The 19,147-nt window shown below is 37.5% G+C and overlaps 2 long non-coding RNA genes across 6 annotated transcripts in view; both read left to right on the top strand.

The window, feature by feature from the left end:
- The window catches only part of LOC126830323 (uncharacterized), a 144,708-nt gene that overhangs the window by 19,934 nt on the left and 105,627 nt on the right, over positions 1-19,147 (top strand). The window lies entirely within an intron of this gene.
- LOC126830322 (uncharacterized) overlaps positions 13,612-19,147 on the top strand; it is a 29,786-nt gene continuing 24,250 nt past the window's right edge. The window contains exon 1 of the long non-coding RNA XR_007683799.2: positions 13,612-13,883. This is a non-coding gene — a long non-coding RNA (uncharacterized LOC126830322). The remainder of the gene's footprint in view (positions 13,884-19,147) is intronic.

Raw genomic sequence — 19,147 nt, 5'->3', positions numbered from 1 at the left:
ATACCACAATTTCTATGCTTTTATTGGAAATAACTACCCAATAAATACTTTCGTGCGAATGTATCTTTAAGAACTAAATGAGCGGTGGTCGATATAAAAATAACCCCGCATATTCAATCAATAATTGTGTAATAATATTGATTTTGGAATATGTTATAACGATTTTTAGATGCAATGTACCCTGTATCACTACAGGTCCGGGACTGTACAGTGTAATGGACGCCTACGGCTGATCCCCGTACCCATTAACTTTATTTAAATATTTGTTTTCTATTGCTTGCAATGTCTGTGTAGTTTGTGTATCTTGTCCGCAGGTTTGTCTTGTATGATTCGGCGCCCATGGCCTTCCTATTATTTGCAGAATACGCAATTCGAATGTTCGTTAATTGACTGTGGACGGCGGTTGTATTTGCTTTAGTCCCTACGGCTTACTTCAAGGGCAACAACTCTAAAACCGTTCAATGTTTTGAAAAAAAAAAGCAATATTCCGTTAATGACCCCAAATTTACAGAAACAAATCATTTAAAAATATTAATTTTTAAAAGCGTTAGGGCGATTAAAAAGTCAATTATGGCCGATTAAGATTGGGTGACAAGAAATATGTTGTAATTAAATGGTTCAAATCCACGTCCGAAAAATTCAAGTTCAAATGAGGTGGTTGTAGGAGATGCAATAATTGTACCACCAGACACTGTGAAGAACATAAGGTGTCCTCTTAGGGTGCAATTTAAGCACGGACATTTATATAAGTAAAGTGAAATGAGTCCAAAATGTTATTTTCAATTCAAGAACATTCGCCACACAAGACAATTGCTTAGCCAGGAAGCAGCTGCCACAATCGTATCTTCTTCGGTATTCTTAAAGATTGACTACTGTAACATCTAGTTAGCAGAAACATCTAGTACCAATATTAAAAAACTTCAACTTGTGCAAAATACCGCAGCTTGAATTGTTACCAGATCATCAAAATACTCGTAATACTCCTGTTCTGAAATCACTCCAATGGCTGAGAATAAATGAAAAAAACATTTTTAAAATTCTGTTTTTGACGTATCAGTGTACTAATGGCTTAGCTCCAAATAACTTATCTCACCGTATGCAATATATTGTAACAGTGTAAATCTTCGATAATAACTAAAGACTGGAACTATCCTTGAGTCTATTTATTACCGGAAAACATTTAACATCATATACGGAGAACAGCACGTCCGACAAGCAGAGTAACTGTCCTGGAAACGGGATGAAACCTAGAATGTTTTGTCAATGTACAAATCGGTATATATAATAAAATGGTATCTTAGGGATTAATAATTTACACCAAGGTTACTAATAACAATTAAAGAGGAGAGATTAAACTATACAAAACACTGCTTAACAATAAGATAGTAATTAAACTCATTAATGTGTCAGCTGTCATCGATCAGTCATTAGATAAGTAGCTTAACGTCTAATTAACAACGCAGGATTAATAGAAACATAAGAAAAATAGAAATATTTAAATGAAATACCAACAATTCACAATATTATCACCATTATAATATGTTCCCTCTCGCAACCTCTGGTCAAACAACTTCACAAGTTGTGCTGCCCCAGGGCGGAAATTAAAATCATTCTGATACAGATCATTCTTAGAAATCATTAAATCATCCCAAACTGTTTCTTGTTTTAAATCAAGACATAAAACCCACCTTTTAGAGAAATGTTATCAGGATTAATTAAATTAATTTAATTGTATGCCCTTTGAGCGTGACTCTATGCATCGAGTACTAGCGCTATATAAATGTACATATTATTATTATTGTCTAGTTCTTCAGATGGCCCGAAAAACCGCGGTTTTGTGCCTACGTCGGCGCGTACGTTTAAACATCCCCTGGCAGTTGAAATTTGAAATAAGAGTAGATCATAGTTCCGTTGCCCGGACACAATTTCCCACATTGAATACTATATGGCGTACGCCCTTCTTCAGAAGCCCAGTTGATACAGAAAAGTAGCACGCTAAACCTCATTTCATTTTTTTTTCTAACACTATTTATTCAATGAATGTTTACAAACTATAAATATAATATATATAAATCTGGGATCTGGGATCATTTAACTGACAGAGTGAAAATTTGCTCGAAAGGTAAGTTCTAGACGATAATAATTATATTTACCGAAACTGAAGCACCCCTGTATGCATTTTCATTTGATCAAAGTGCATGTATTAGTGCATAATGTAGACTTTGGGCTTGTACACTGGTTTCTTTTTTAAGCATTTTTATATACTAGCTATGCGTGTTCCCGGTGAGTGGCGAAAATGTTTGCCTTGGTTATCTGTTAATTTGTATAGGACAAACAATACTTCAGATAAACATCTTTATGCGCTTTTAAGTTTATGCGGATTTTTTAAATTGTATTATTCTCGCCAAACAGACGTGTCTTCAAACATGCGTAACATATGCGCATTTAACTTTATGTGGATTTTTTAAATTGTATATTCTCGTCAAATAGATGTCTTCAAACGTGTTGGGGGTCTTCAGCCGTGTGAGGAAACCGGAGAACCCAGAGAATACACACGCGGATTGCCGACGACCTAACACCTTGTCACGTACAAGCGTGGAATCGAAACTTGACACAATATTAAACCATTCGACCCCCAACCCCCTTGAGAATATTGTATTTTACTATCGGTGTTTCAAATTATTGGTTACCCCCTTTATTAGAGGTTCACACCACTTTATTATTTCCATTTCTCAATTTTCTCAACAACTACTATAACGGGATCTCTTTCAAACCTGGCGTAAATGTTGGGGTTCCCATTAGCCCGGATAAAAATGATTCACAATTTCAGATTTCTTTTAACATTGTGCACACGAATGTCGCAATGTGTATAACTCTGAAAAGAAAAAAAAACCCACTATTGTTCAAATTTATATGATTCAGACATTTTTTAGTGTATATTATGTTTCGCTCTGATAAACACCCACGAGGATGATAAAAACCGAGATTCTATATTTGACTCATTGAAAGATGTGTAATCAAATTCAACCGGATATCAGGATGACTATCAGTGATCAAGGCGTTGACTCGATTACCAGAAAGTTCGATCGCTCCGCTGGCCGATAAAGTTCCTCTGGATTTTTTAGCGTGGATTTGGGGGTAACGAAAAATCGAGTTTCCTTATAAACGTTTATTAGCCCGATTGGCGCCGAAATCCAGGACGTTAAACCCAATTTCTTTTCAAATTAAGCAACAAATTAGTTTAATCAATATCATATTGAATATTAAAGCTTGATTGTACGATTCTTAATGAGATGGTTAAAACGGCTTCATTTGGGATGCATTGATCGTGTACTTGTTTCATATCTAGTTTAGATAATTCTCGTTTTAGCTCTATAGTGATTTTTCAATATTATGTACTTATTGTATAACTTGCAAGGTACATCCACAAATGATCACCCAAATGTTATCATATAATTTTATGATCAACTTTTTTTTTAAAATGTAGACTCCGCATGCTGTTCTGGGTGGATGTAATGATACAATAAATTAAAATTATTTTGTATGCTATCTATTTTGAACATTCCCAATGCTCATTATATCTAGCCAATTCGCGAGATACTTTTGTACTGAAGATCTCCAAGTTTCTAATATAATATAACACAAAATATGGATTGAAAAGAAGGGTATTAAGTTAGCAAGTAGGGAGATTAAAGAACAAAATGATGGTTGGTGATATCTTGACATCGATGTTAGAAGATACATTTTAGGTATATTTTACAGTTGTACAGTCGCCATTCTGCACACAAAAATATATCTACTTCATACATTGAGAATAGATCTGTGCCCTGAATGGCCGCCATATTCCAAAATTGTAATACTATTTTGTAATGTCGTTGAACAGCGAATGTTTTACATCTAGTACATGTGTATGCGTTAGAAATAACGAGTATTCGCTTATACACTATGAAATAATAACACGCTAATAAATCTACAGTTAACGTCTGTAGCATTGTGCGTCAAGTCATTCAGGATCAAATAACATCTCTCCGTCTGGTAAACTGACAAAGGGCACAATTATGTCCTACATATAGTAATGTAGTACAAGGCTATTAATAGTCTATCTCTTCCTTTGCTCTTTCACCTCTTCCATTTAATACTATTAAAAAGCTTTATTTAGTTTTGGAAATGAAATGAAATGGGGTTTAACGTCCTAATTATCTTCCCCGTCTGGGCTAATGAAGACGGGCATACGCCACACAGTGTGCTATGGGGGAAATTTTGCCCGGACAGCGGCGCTATGGCCTACTTATAAGGATTACAGAAGTTTGTAGACTAAAATGTGACTTAAAATTTAAAAACTGAAAAGATATTAATTTTTTTTCAATTTCATATCAATATTATATGTCCCTTTAAATTCATTAATATTGTCCTTTAATTCTTAGGATTCATTGTTGACATGGTCTAAGGGATACAACTATGTTTCTATTCAATTATGAATAGTATAACATAAAACCTGTTCTGATTGGCTATTCAATTGGATATTTCATATAGAGAAATTCCATTGGCTATAAGTTGTTCTTCCCTTTATCCGCCATTGAACAATAATCAAACTGAAGTTATATATCTTTTCTTATTCTTTTCACAGGTAAATATTAAAAGCCATTGTCTATAAATTATGTGAGAAAGACATAAGATAGCAGGGAATATTTTGGAATAGTTTCCATGCTTGAATATGTCCTGTTATTATGTCTTCATACATTCTTTTCTTGGCCCAACCGTAACCGCATGGCATGGGTTAGGTGTGACGCCAGAGCGCGTTTCTAGAAGGAACCTTATAGGCCTAGCGGTAAAGCTGTACAATAGCGAAGTAAATAAATAACAATAGCCTTATTGATAACTGTCAATACATATTATTAATAAGTGGATAACCGTGATCTTAGTATTCAGGAAAATTCTTGTTTATTTCTATGGCATTCCAACAAAACATAAAAACACATTTATTGATCGTATAACTTTATTCAGTATTTTACAATACATTATAAATTAGTGTCATTATTCAAAATGTGTAACATTAATACTATACATGGTTTATCTCAAAGTGTGTGTTCATCTCCCATCCCACTGGCATGTACATTTAAGTACATATGACCTTGATGTGAATATTAAGGAGTAAGATATCTCCTGTGCGTGGCAGCAGTTAGATTGTGTCATTAAATAGTTATCCATTGCGTACAACCTAAGGGTTCATCATTTTGTTCCTTATGTTTTGATGTTTTGTAATATTATTGTAATATTAAAAGTTGTTCTTCCCTTTATCCGCCATTGAACAATAATCAAACTGAAGTTATATATCTTTTCTTATTCTTTTCACAGTGTTAACCCAGGGTATTGTCTGAAAACCCCTTACATACTCTTATATCGAATTCCAACTGCCAAGGGATCTTTTACGTGCACGTCAATGTGTACACTGGGCCCCGGTTTTCGTCCAATCCGAACGGCTAGACAGCTGCCCTTTTAGGCCCTCCGCCCTGCACCACTGACTAGGGGGAAACCACGCCGGAAAATCCCGATGGATTTTCTCGACCAACACCGGTATCGAACCCGCGACTTCCAGGCTAGTGAGTCAGCGTCTTACTCACTTGGTCACCGTGGCTCCTTATTTAGTCTTGGTGTGTATGACAGATGTGACACGGAGTAGAAGTGCAGTATGCTAATTAGTCTATAGTGTCGATTAACAACTCAATTGTCTTAACAGAATTGCGAGCAGTGAATATTGCGCCCGGTTGACCGACCGTTAAGCACGTCCGGCTAATAAAATCGTCGGTTTTATGGAGAAATGAGGTTTATGGCCCTACTTTTTGCACAATCCGGGATAATGGAGACGGGTATTTAAGCCATTCGGTGTACAAGGAGAAGAATTTTGCCAGGACAGCGGCGTTTTCGCTTAGTTTTCTTTGAATTGCAACTCAATGGTTATTTTATGTGTAAGTCAACGGGATCACAGTTTTCCGTACCATTTGAATGACTATACGCTGTCCATTGCCAGCCCCCCTTCCTGCACTACCGGTCAACACCTAGATGAAGCCCTGAAACTCACGGATAGTGAAATACCACCACACTCACAGAGCCACCACGTCTCGTATCTCAGACACTACACCCACAATTATAAACACTTCCCTCTGCGCTAGAAGTAAAATAATATAAGGACACCGAGGAAGTTGTTGTTGTAGTATAGAAACAGGATATGTATTCTATGTCTAGGCTAAAGTCGTTTACGTTTCCATTTATATGGAAGGATATCCTATTCTCTATTCATACATCAAGGTCGATCACATCATCTATGGACAATTTCTAGCTTAGTCATCAATAATGAAACAGTCAATATCAATCAAATAATTACTCTATAATGAACAAGTAATATCACTTATGGCGATCGATAATACAAAACACGATTTACTATTATAATGGCAAAGGTGGATCCGACGAGGGTGTGATGGGTGCAGGTGACAATTCGAAAAGCAGTGACTCGGCGTCAAGTAAATGTGCCAATTTCGCAATCCGCACTCCACCCTCACCCCAACAGAAATACCTAAAGATGTAACAAATACATATTAGATTGCCAAGCAATAAAATACATATAGCATCATTCTGAATTGAGGCAAAGGCATTACGCCAATATGCTGAGTGTTTACGCGTTCTTGTTGGAAAAAGACAATAACTTCACGCATAATTGATGCACGACAGGTTTCCTCTTGACTTGTAGCATCATTCACAGAATTGTCGTACTTCGACCCTACTAGGGACGTATTACAACCGGATCAAGTGGTAGCTCGAGCTCGATTATCAAATAACAGTAAGCTCGGACAAGGTAGAGCATATTATACAAATATTGGCTGTTTCTTCACTGGTTCATCATTTGGCTCGAGATTTCTTGCAGTGCAGTTTTGTACAGAACCATCCCACGGAGCCTTTAACATGTTGAATATTGGTTTCACGCAACATCTGTTGTAAGCAGAGCAAGAGTACAATGAAATGGTAGAACAAGGAAGAGGAAGGAGAAAGCCAAGAAACTGTTGGGTGAGGAATTGGCTGAAACATGATAGGAGAATAGCCGTTGGGACATTATCATCAGCTCATGGAGGAGCAACGTCTTGAGAATCACCATATCCATGTTTAACGAACTACAGGGAGGCTCTGGAACCAGGGATGAAGCTTTCCATCATACTGCGTGGTCTCACAACAGGAGATTTCGGGGTAGAACTAGTTTAAATTTACTACGGACGGGCTTGGACTGCTTGGAAATGGCAAATTTTACTTGATCTGAACTTAATATGAACTGAGTGTGGACGAGTTACAGACACGATAGGCGTATTGAGGACTGTTTATGAACGCACTAGGATCGTATTATAGACATTATGTACAGATATAATCCTTTAGTGGCATTTAGCAATTGGAAACATAACAAAACTATACAGTTATATGGGACAACAATCACTGGTTTATTATACACAGGCACGACGTTTCGATAAGTTTGATAACGATAAGAGAATACTTATCGAAACGTCGTGCCTGTGTATAATAAACCAGTGATTGTTGTCCCATATAAATGTATAGTTTTATTATGTACAGACTGTATCCCGACCACAGCCCGTTTTATGACTGTCTAGGGCTTTTTCCAGAACGTAGTGAGGACTAGGTTTGGTGTGACAGGGGCTTTAGATTTCAGTGGGAGTAACCGTCGTCACCTCGCATTAACGACTGCAGTCGTTATTGTTCCGTGACAGCCACTGTCACGCGTAGATAAACATACTGATAGTTTAATAATTATGGATTATTCCTGCTTCGTGAAATAATCTCTACGTCTCCTTCTTTATAATCGAGGAATTGGAGTAACTTTTGTTTTGGCGGTGGGGGCGAGGTGGGAATATATACGAGTCATATATAATGGCGAGCGTATGTTTTGCTCGTGATGAGCTAGTGTGTTAACACGTGGGCTCTTTGCATTATATTTTCCTCGGGACTGCTAAATAATCCAAGGAATGGGGGTACATCGCATCCAAACGGGTTGCTGCAGATGAGCTGTTGAAAGGGCCACCTTGACAGCATTATAGGCCCCCGGGCAAAGCAGTTCACTAAGTACATAACCACTCATGTAACAAATTCTATATAGGCTATAATATTATTTACGGCTGGCCTCTGTCTGTTTAGGGTTGGCGGCTGTCCCGAGGTTGTCTCATCACCCAGGCAACCGATCGCTTCCAAAGAACACTTCCGTTGACTTGTTTTAGGAACAAACTCGCCGAGGTGAAAATTATTCACAGAAAACTCCACGTGGAAACTACCTAAAAGTCATTATCACCAGCCATCCTAAAAACTTTCGACGAAATGAACACAGAAATATCATCCCTTCAACCACAATCACAAAACCAAATCTCAACCAAGCAACAAAAACAGCATTAAAGATCCTCAAAAAAGAAAAGCGACAAAGGATTGTGTTTTGTCATAATGAATCGCACAGACTATATCTCTGGGGTAGAAAATCAATTAAATAATCCTAAACATTACACTAAATTAGACCAACCCATCTTTAAGGACATCGCAACCTTAATAAACAACAACTTACATGAATTGCAAGACAAGGAATATATAGCATCAAAACAACATGATTATCTATCCGCTAAATCTGACTGCTGACAACGACATCTCTATACGCTACCAAAAATACATAAACGGAATGGTTTATAATAAATTACCCAAGGAACGCCCAGTAATATCAGACTGTGGCAGCGAATCATACATGTATCACCATAAATAGACCATTTCTTATTACCCCTAGCATGTCAACACCCATTCAACCTAAAAGACACTAACGATTTTATTCACAAAATCAAACAGTTAAGAGTCCCTGAGCACACCATTTTAATATCCATCGACGTTCAGAGCATGTACATGAACATCTATAACACATGCTGGTATTGAAGCAGTTAGGAAAGCATTTCTTAGGAACCCGCAAGCACCCAGGTCGGACGAAGAAATCCTCAAATTACTCGACATTTGTCCGAGGAGGAATTATACCTCCAGTCTTCCGGAACTGCGATGGGAAAACGATTTGCCCTGAATTATGCAAATCTCTTCATGGCAGAGTGGGAAAGGGGAGTTCCGCCACTCTGCCCATTAAAACCAGATTGCTACAAATGTAAGTCATAACAGCATAGATTTCCTTGACACTACCATTTTTTAAAAGTAGCAACACCAAAAACACAGGCCAATTAAAAACTAAAGTATTTTTCAAAGAAACTGATACACATCAGCTATTGTTCAAAAGCTCCTTTCACCCAAAACATACCTTCTCTGGCATCATAAAATCTCAGATTCTCCGCTTTTATAGGATATGCACTCAGTGGACCGACTTTGAGTCAGCATGTACGCTGGTATTTAGCAAACTAAGAGAAAGGGGATATTCCAAACGCTATCTCCGACATATAAAAAACAACACTGTAGCTAAACTTGCTGCCAAAGAAACAAATAATATGCAATCAGCACTTAAAACCAAAACTTGTGGCCACCCAAGATGTCAAACGTGAAAAATCATAAACATATCCGACCATTTCCATAACAAAACATCTGGGACACAATTCCCAATATTAGACCAACTTTCATGCAGTAGTTCAAACATAATCTATCTAATTTCACGCAGACAATGTGACACAGTATGCACTTAGGGAAAGAATTAACGGTTACCGGTCAGCCATAGTCACCAAAAAAGACAAACGGGTCTCAATTCACTTCAACCAACCAAATCATGTCATTTCTGATCTCATTGTCACGCCAATAGAAAAGACCAAGAGCGACTTTGAAACTACCGAAGATATTAAAGCGTTTAGGCTAACAAGAGAAATATTCTGGATTGACAAATTAAAAACAACAGCTCCCACCCCACCCGCTAGGTTTGAATATTCATACGGCTAGCACAATAGCCCCTTTTGTAGTTCCATTTAGCGCAACAGCAGCAAGCGCATCCTAAATCATCAGAAAACACTATATTAATCTCCAAGAAATCACCCTAAAATCTTCACACAGAAACTTATAATTGCATATTCTCAAAATAAAAATCTGAACGACATCCTGGTGAACAGTAAATTAGACTAAATAACACCAGCCTTCACCCTAACCCAAAGCAAAGAATATATCAAACCCTAGCCCTAACCCTTAGTAAATAAAATCAACTAGTTATAAAAATCCATAACCCTAACCCCGGGATAGTGGAAAAATCTCATTTTTAGAAAATCCAATCCTTAGTAGGAAACACACTAATGTGGTTCTCACCCGAGAGCCTCAAATTTATTCTTTTTTCTTCAGAAACCAAAATACCAGAATACCACAAGCGACACCGAAGGGGAACCATCAGCCCCACCAACACCAAAAGAACGGCGAAACCAACCATGCATATTAATCTATGTATTTTTTAATAAAACTAGGAAATATCACGAACCAAATTTTCATCGTCCTAGGTCCGTGCTTCTGCTCTCCCCCATATTCTTAAACCTAACCTACTATCTCGCCAACAATCACGTGCCCTAACCTTAATTGCATCTCAGCGACCTTAGCGAAAATTGAGTTGACCATAACAAATAGATCTGTCTAGCCACTTTCAACCCATGCAGCGCCAGGGCATCTGCTAGTAACACTTATTTATAGTTTAGTATAGTATAGACAGCAAATCATCATGGCTTGACATCATGTAGCTGCCGGGCAACTGCCAGGCGTGCCTATACGTTAAGATCGCACTGACTGTTGGTTATATGTATACAATGTACTTGTTGTCTGTCGGTCGAGATAGGTAAACCTACGTCTTTTTCACGGAGATCGCTCAAATTAATGGCGATCCTATATAAAACACCAAGCCAAGGTCATGTGCAGATGAGTATCGCGGCGACGGGGTATCAGCACGGTGTTCGTTGTTTTTTGAGTGTCTTATATCAGCGACGAAAACCAATACCCCTTGGATTAAGATCAGATTTAATAACTCCTGGTTATTTCGTTTAATCGTAGGGGGGAAATACCATGACATCACTGTACAAACAAGAGATTTTGATCATCCGGGTGATTTAGCATTAAACATTCAAGCATAGTTGTTAAAACTGTTTCACTTTATCAGTGAGAGAGAGGGGGGCGGGGTAGGCGACCCTACTCAATGTCAGGTAGAAGCGGGAAGTCGAAACCACTTCACCTTTTAATCTAACGCTCACACGCTGAACCATCCGAGGACAAGATGACACTTTACCGTTCTAATTAACATAGCCTTTATTAAATATTCCGTCACTATTTATTTAGTTATAAAATCCCCCCCCCCCTCCGACGCCTTTGTTGTAATATTGATACTGTTACAATTGTCTTATAAACATACAAACACATAACGTTTACTTATGAAACTAACTGTCAATAACTTGTACTTCTTCACCTTTACTTTAAAATTATTTTATTGAAAGTTTTTATTATTTATACAGTAGTCATAAAGTAGCTGATGCGCAACTAGCCTTAAACATGTTACCATTACTGAACAAACAAACCCAAACAACAGTGATGCACCTTACATACAATCGCATCAATGCGTCAGAAAGCTACTACTAAGGTCACCTGAACGTAAACTTCTTATGGATGTTATGAAAACATTTTGTATCGTAAATGTAAAATAATTGAAATGGGGTTTAACGTCTTATTTTTCTGAACCAATCGAGCTAATGAAGACGGACATAGACCATGCAGTGTGCTATGAGGGGAAATCTTGCCCGGGCTACGGCGCAACGGCCTACTTTTTTTTTTCGAATTTCAACCGTCACGGGTTCTTTTACGCCAATGTATCCGAATGACTTGATGATGTTACTTGTCAGATCCCTCGGGAATTTAAATCAAAATAACGAGAATATTTCCCTTCATCATTCGTGTCAATTGACCTATTTACGCAACCCTAAACTAAAACAGGATGTCTTCCTTGTTGATTCAAATTAAACTTGATAATACTCAGTTTAACCGACAAAACGATTTAACTTTAAAAAGTCACGATAAGGGTCGATCCTTTCTTGAGTAGACCGATAACATAAATGTGAGCAATATCAAGGATCTGTAATAAAATGTAGCTTCCCGATTGAAACAATCTAGTTAAAATTTGATTTTTAAATTTCATACTGCGGGTGATTTTCGCCCATAGCATACTTTTAGATATCAATAAATCCTTGTTCAATGGAAATTACCAAGCAACTTATAATCCAGGAAATAGGCCCTAACCGCTACCCATCAGGTTCGTAGTGCCCTTATTGGTCGTCTAATAAATCAGCCCAAACCAGCGTATCACTGATTAGTCTATGCGGAGAATGTTTATTACCAGCCAAGACATTTAATATCTACACAATATTTGAACATTACGCTCCAATTAAAAGCAGAGTTGTTGTATTCCAAAACGGGTGACGGACGGGCAGATAAACCCATGTTAATAGTTCCCTGTTTAATGTCTTAAAACAGATGGCGATATAATAATCTTCTGTATTCCAAAATACTGCTGGAGTCTACCGAATCTATAGTTGTACAACTGTTCCATGGGCATATTTAGAATCCTGGAAAAGGCAGAAATTTTTCAGATTCTCCCAGACTTCATTATTATTATTATTATACATGTATTTATATAGAGCTGCTGTCACTAGACGTGTTCAGTAGCGCTTTATAATATTTGCAACAAGTCGATTAAAACATAAAATGACAAGAAAGACTGCAATACGGACCGATGAACCATTAACATTTCTTCAATACGGACCAATGAATAATTAACATTAGTCATTTTGTTATTAAATCGTTGATGCGTTAAATGTTAGCTTCCGCATTGTTATGTCTATGTTTACACAGTTCTCAATTTTAGAGGAATTCTGAGGTTCAAATTGACGAATGAGTCGCGTATCATCAGCATAAAATAATTAGTGAGATCGTTATAAGAAATAATTTTACTTATGTACAATTTGAATAAGAGAGGACCAAGAACCGACCCTTGTGGTACACCCTGATGTAAAAATGACATCGCCCAAAATAACAAGCTACCGTCCCGCAGCGAGTAAGGGTTGGCTCATTAACCAGGAGGTCCTTTAGTTCGGATGGGGCGAAAAACCGAGATCACGCGTACACGTTGACAGGAATTGGACGAAGAGCAGGCGGAAAAGCCGCTGTCAAGGCAAAATTTCCCTCGTAATGTGAAAATACTTCGATTTGTGGAAACCAAAAATGTCTTAAATCCTTTTAATTTAAACAAAATCTATAGCTATACATTTTCAAAACAAAATTGAAAAGCTATTTATTTCACAGGCTTTCAATTACCATGCAGCATTTTATGTCTTTTTGTATTCATCTTTTAATATTATTTATCATATATTAAATCCTTTTTTCATTCATATATTATTGTGTTAACGTTTTACTAGTATGTAAAGCGGAAAAATACAGGTCGATGAAGACATCGATATTTAAATGTGTAATAATAGTACATATCCCTCGGTGTCATATTTCAGTATCTGCTTTAAAAAAAAATAATTCAGGATTTCTCTAGAGTATAGTTTAGGGATCTATATGCCAACACCCTCAAGCCTATGTTATTCACCTTCCTTGATACGAGCGAGAAAAGAAATTACAAAATATTTGAAATGTTTGATTTAAATGAATGATATACTTATTTGGAAACCCTCGACGTGGCGTTAAAGCGACCCATTTAAAAATAAATTATTACCACCTGATTGGTTAATGTGACATATTTAAAGCAGCAACTGCGCGCTAATCTCATTTTTACGTTTTACATCGTGAGTGGCACGGTTAACAATTTTACACATCCAACATGAATACTTTCATTGTTATCGCTGTCTTAACAGGTAAGTCTGTTGTTTATTTGTTTTTTCGTTATAGACATTTTGTTTCAACCGTCCTTTGTTAAACTTATTATTTTCTGGTGGTAGATGACGGTTGGGAGTGTTATTGGACAATATTTTAGCAGTTTTCATTAATATAAATCTTATTATTATCCTAACTTTGTTAATCCGAAAGATAATTTGTAGCTTTATATATTGTATCTTTATGACAGGTACAGCAAGCCAGGTCTTTCAATTTTAACTTACAGTCTGTTAGCATATCATTAACCACATCGGCAGGCTAGGTGATGGGGACGCTATGAAGTGTTTTGTGTCAGGGGTTTCCATTTTTTATGCCCTCTCTCAAATGAAAAAAAACCCCATGGTTTCAGTGCGCTTTCTAGCCCTGTTGGCAGATGTTGATCTTCGCTACTTTATATTGCTCGACCGGTGGCTAAGGTATGCTACAAATCAACTCTATTATGTTCCACACAGCCGAGCATTTCTCGGGGGCACCTTGAACTCCTCTAACGATATGAATATTGTTCCTCATGTAAAATCAGCGGCCATCACGCCCCTGATGCACATCTGGTTATTAAACTGGCTTCTACAAATTTTTATTACTATATTTTTCTGGTTAAAGATACATTATGTAAGAGCCAAATCTGTCTACTTTGGCTTCAAATGTTATAAATACTATTATATAAACCTTTAGTAACATTTCAAGCCTATAGTCAACTCTCTAGAACATCGGATGGTCCCGATATTAAGTAGATTATAACGCTTCGGCAATTTAATGATTTAATTTAAAAATGGAGAAGCGAGGATAAGTCTCGAATAACAAGCACCGCCATTACGATAAAAAACAATCAATGCACACATCTAGTCAAAACTGATAACTTCGCTCAGAATAAAGTAATTTGAATGAAGAATTGTCTATTATTTATATTATTATTATATTATTCTATTATTGAGTAGTAGTAGTGGTAACTTAAAGGGAGCCACGGTGGCTCAGTGAGTAAAACGTTAGCTCGTTAATCTGGAGCGGTCCAGCGGTCGATCTCTGTGTTGACCGAAAAAGTTTATAGTCGTTCGGGTGGTACGAAAATCCCAAGTCCCGTGTACACATTGACTTGCACGTAAAATAACCCTTGAAAATTGAAATTCTATGTAAGCGTAGGCCGCAGTGTCTCTGTTTGGGCAAAATTTGCCTCATAGCACACCGTATGGCGTATGTCCGTCTTCTTTAGGCCAGCCGATACAGGACAGTAGGACGTTAAAGGACAATATTGGTGCCTGCCATTATCACATATGTGATAGAACTGGTTAAACACGTTCCAATTATTATTTTATCACAGAGATCATTGCTACGATAGATGAGTAATCAATGTTTCAACAATAGGAAGTGACGAACGCAAAAGGAAAACACGAGTTATCCCTCTATTATAACTGACTGAATTGACGGGTGATAACAGATACATGGGCGAATTTCTGCTCACTAATAATTCCCTCGAAGACTAAAAGTTGTTGTATGGGACTGTGAAAGGATATCTGACAATTCATAAACAAAATTGACTGTCACATAAGAGAAAATGAAAGAAAAATAGAAAAAGTCCGTGCATTACCATTTTTTTATAAGTATAGAATGAATAAACACCCGTGAATGTACGGACTGTTTCTATTTTTCTCGTGTTCTCTTATCTAATGACATTCAATTACTTTTTTGAATTGTCAGATATACTCTTACAGTCTCATATATCAACTTTTGGTCTTCGAAGGAATTTTTAGTGAGCAGAAATTCGCCCATGTATCTGTTATCACCCGTCACTTCAGTCAGTTATAATAGAGAGATAACTCGTGTTTTCCTTTTGCGTTCGTCACTTCCTATTGTTGAAACATTGATTACTCATCTATCGTAGTAGCAATGATCTCTGTGATAAAATAATATTTGGAACGTGTTTAACCAGTTCTATCACATATGTGATAATGACTGGCACCAATATTGTCCTTTAAAATCTTACTTCATTTGACCGTTCACAGTCTGATTATGGAAGTGTACATCTTTTTATATATCCCAGGGTGGCGGTAAAGACGGTTAGCGACCAGTAGACATGCATGTATTATGTGTTACTGTTTGGGGAGGGGAACACTTGATTGTAGCCTCGCAGCTATATAGGCCTATCATACTAGTACTTGTCTGTATCCGTATCCTTATTAATCTGCATATGACTAATGTTGCTGATATTAAACCTGTTAGACCGGTTTTCGTGTGAATAGTTTGAACAGATTGCACCCGATGTTAACAGCATAAAGAATCTCATTAAACACAGCTTCAGTATATGACAATACCCTTTTAATGTCGGCTTTCCAACATCTTCCTCGTTCAATTACATGACTACAATGTATCTAATTTCAGCTACGTACCCAGGCGTACAATAACATGTTTGTGAAGCGGGAGCATGCGGTTGAACACTATGCATTTGCTTCGTAGAGAAGCATATTGTGCAGTAGAGCGTGCAGTTGTTTATGGTGGCTGATAGTGGCCATGTTAAATCTCGCCCTTTTCATAACGCGACAACACGACATCACGACAGTATTGACGCAATCATACGACACTTTATTCTGTCGTATCATCGTGTTATTTTTATCGTAACGTCGAGATGTCGACTTATTGTCCTAGTCTCTTTCTACAAGTCACAAAAATACAGCTGTACTCATTACATCATATATAGGCCTAAGTAGTAGATTTGATAAATATAAAAGAGATAGTAGGAAAACGTTGATTAATTATTTGTTTTCTCAAAATAATGAAACATCTTGTGTCCACAAGTGAATTATATTTGGTATTATATTTAAAAAATCTAGAATTACAATAGCAGGACCAAAGTGAGTTAACTAAGTTAATTCCTTGAAGAAAAAGTGGTGTCGGGAGGTATCGAACAAGTAAGCATTCATTGCCATGTGTACGACACCCACCAATATTTATAGATGACTGGAGCGATAGTTTAAAAATGATTTCAGAAGACAGGGTGGGAAGGGGATTGTAAAAAAACCAAATCGGGTCACATTCTTTAAAATCACAGCATTATCATAGTGCAGTACGTCACCCCAATAGTTGCAGGAGTTTTTTTTTTTTGAATGAGGTGGAGAAAACGATTTGCAGCCTGTCATTGAGTCAACTGGCGTGGTTTTGAATCCTCGGTTGTACGTGACAAGGTGTAGGGTCGCCTGTCAAACCTCGTGGGTTTTCTCCGGGTCCTCCGGTTTCCTCCCACTGCTAAAGACCCCTACGCGCAAACGATTTATTGAAATAAAATTAAACCATATGTTAGTCCCGAAATGACCTAATTTGTGTCGAGTGGACGTTAAACCCCCCTCTCTCTCTCTCTCTCTCTCTCTCTCCCATTTGACATCAATAATGGGATTGAGGCCTAGATAAGTAAAAATAGGCCCAGTAATATCTTCAACTATGAACACACTCTAAAAGCCTCATACCCCCCCCCCCCCCCCCACGTCACCCAAATAGATGCAGGAGTTTTTTTATGAGGTGGAGTAAACGATTCGCAGCCGTTATTGACCTTATCGCATATAGGCTTGCATCCGTTTGACATCACTGGGATTGGGGCCTAAATGAGTAAAAAAAGGCCAAGTAATATCTTCAACTATGAATACACTCTAAAAGCCTCATACCCCACCCCACGTCTCTTATTTAGTTTTACAAATAATTCCAGAATCAATAAAATGGTATCAATGATGTTTGATACAACTGGAAAATAATATGTCAAAAATTGATTAAACATGAGAAATATTATTACATATTCAATCCGTATCAGTGATAACGTACATTTACTCAGTATGTTCCTTCCAATGGATCATCATTTAACATGAAACAAGGAAAGCAGCGATCGAAGAAAAAGATTTAAAAACACACACATTTCAATATGACAGTAGTGATTCGGTCATGCATTTACATTCGAGAGTGTCATGCTTTCTTTGAAAGTAATGATTGTGCCAAATTTGAACAAAGTCAGTTTACATTCGCGGCCTATAGGTAGAGTGTTGACAGATCAAACGTACAAAAAAACAAAGAAAAAACCAGACCTATAAAAATATATTTCTAAAACTCTTTTAATTTTGAAATAATATTGTTTTCGCGTGTGCTAAGTGTTTCAGCGAATACATGTAGTTACAGAAAGGGTCTTGTAGATTAAGACTATAGCGCATGTGCAGTTTCAAACTTCCGAGACGACAAGTCGACAAGTCGATGATACGACAAAACCAAACTGTCGTATCATCGACTTGTCGACTTGTCGTCTCGGAAGTTTGAAACTGCACATGCGCTATAGTCTTAATCTACAAGACCCTTTCTACAACTATTCGCTAAAACACTTATCACACGTGAAAACAATATAATTTCAAAATTAAAAAAGGTTTAGAAAATATATTTTCATAGATCTGTTTTTTTTAAGGTGTTATCTGTCAACCCTCTGGTATAACTACAGACTGCGGAACTAGATGTTCAAATTTGGCATAATCATTACTTTCAAAGACAGGATGGCATGAAATGAAATGAGATGGGGTTTAACGTCCTACTGTTCTCTCCTAAGCTGGGCTAAAGACGACGGGCATACGCCATACAGTGTGCTATGAGGGAATTTTGCCCGGGAAGCGGCGCTACGGCCCGCTCTTATATCGAAATCCAACTGCCAAGGGATCTTTTACGTGCACGCCAATGTGTACACGGGACCTCATTGTTTCGTCCCATTCGAACGACTAGACAGCTGTCATTGTCAGGCCCTCCGTCCTGCATCACTGACAAGGGGGAACCACGCCGGTAAATCTTGATGAATTTTGTCGGCCAATGCAGGGATTGAACCAATCTGTGAAAAAAGTCGTCTAATATCTCTGTAAAAGATGACTGTTTTCAACACATGCAATCACGTCACGCGGTGTCAATCATTGGACCAATGGCGCGTGCATTGTTTATATAAGACGTAACTGCTTCGGGTAGAATGATGCCTTTTACTCATTTTAATACCCATTTACGCTACATAGGAAATATTTTTTACCTACAAATACTTCAAATGTCTTTATTTATTTTTCTAATACATAAAAAAAAAAATTTTAGAATTAAATTTGTCGGAGGAATAATGTTAATATTGGGGACTCATTAAGTCGCATCGATGTCATTCTTATCAGAGGCCTAGCGAATATTCACTTCTGATCAGTGTGGGATCGAACACCCGACCTCCAGGCTAGCTAGCCAGCGTCTTGCCCACGTAGCCACG

The sequence above is a fragment of the Patella vulgata genome, chromosome 8 (genome assembly GCF_932274485.2).
Source record: "Patella vulgata chromosome 8, xgPatVulg1.2, whole genome shotgun sequence".
NCBI classification, from domain to species: domain Eukaryota; kingdom Metazoa; phylum Mollusca; class Gastropoda; family Patellidae; genus Patella; species Patella vulgata.
Note: the sequence above shows the minus strand (reverse complement) of the source record. Positions and strands in the feature narration are given on the sequence as shown.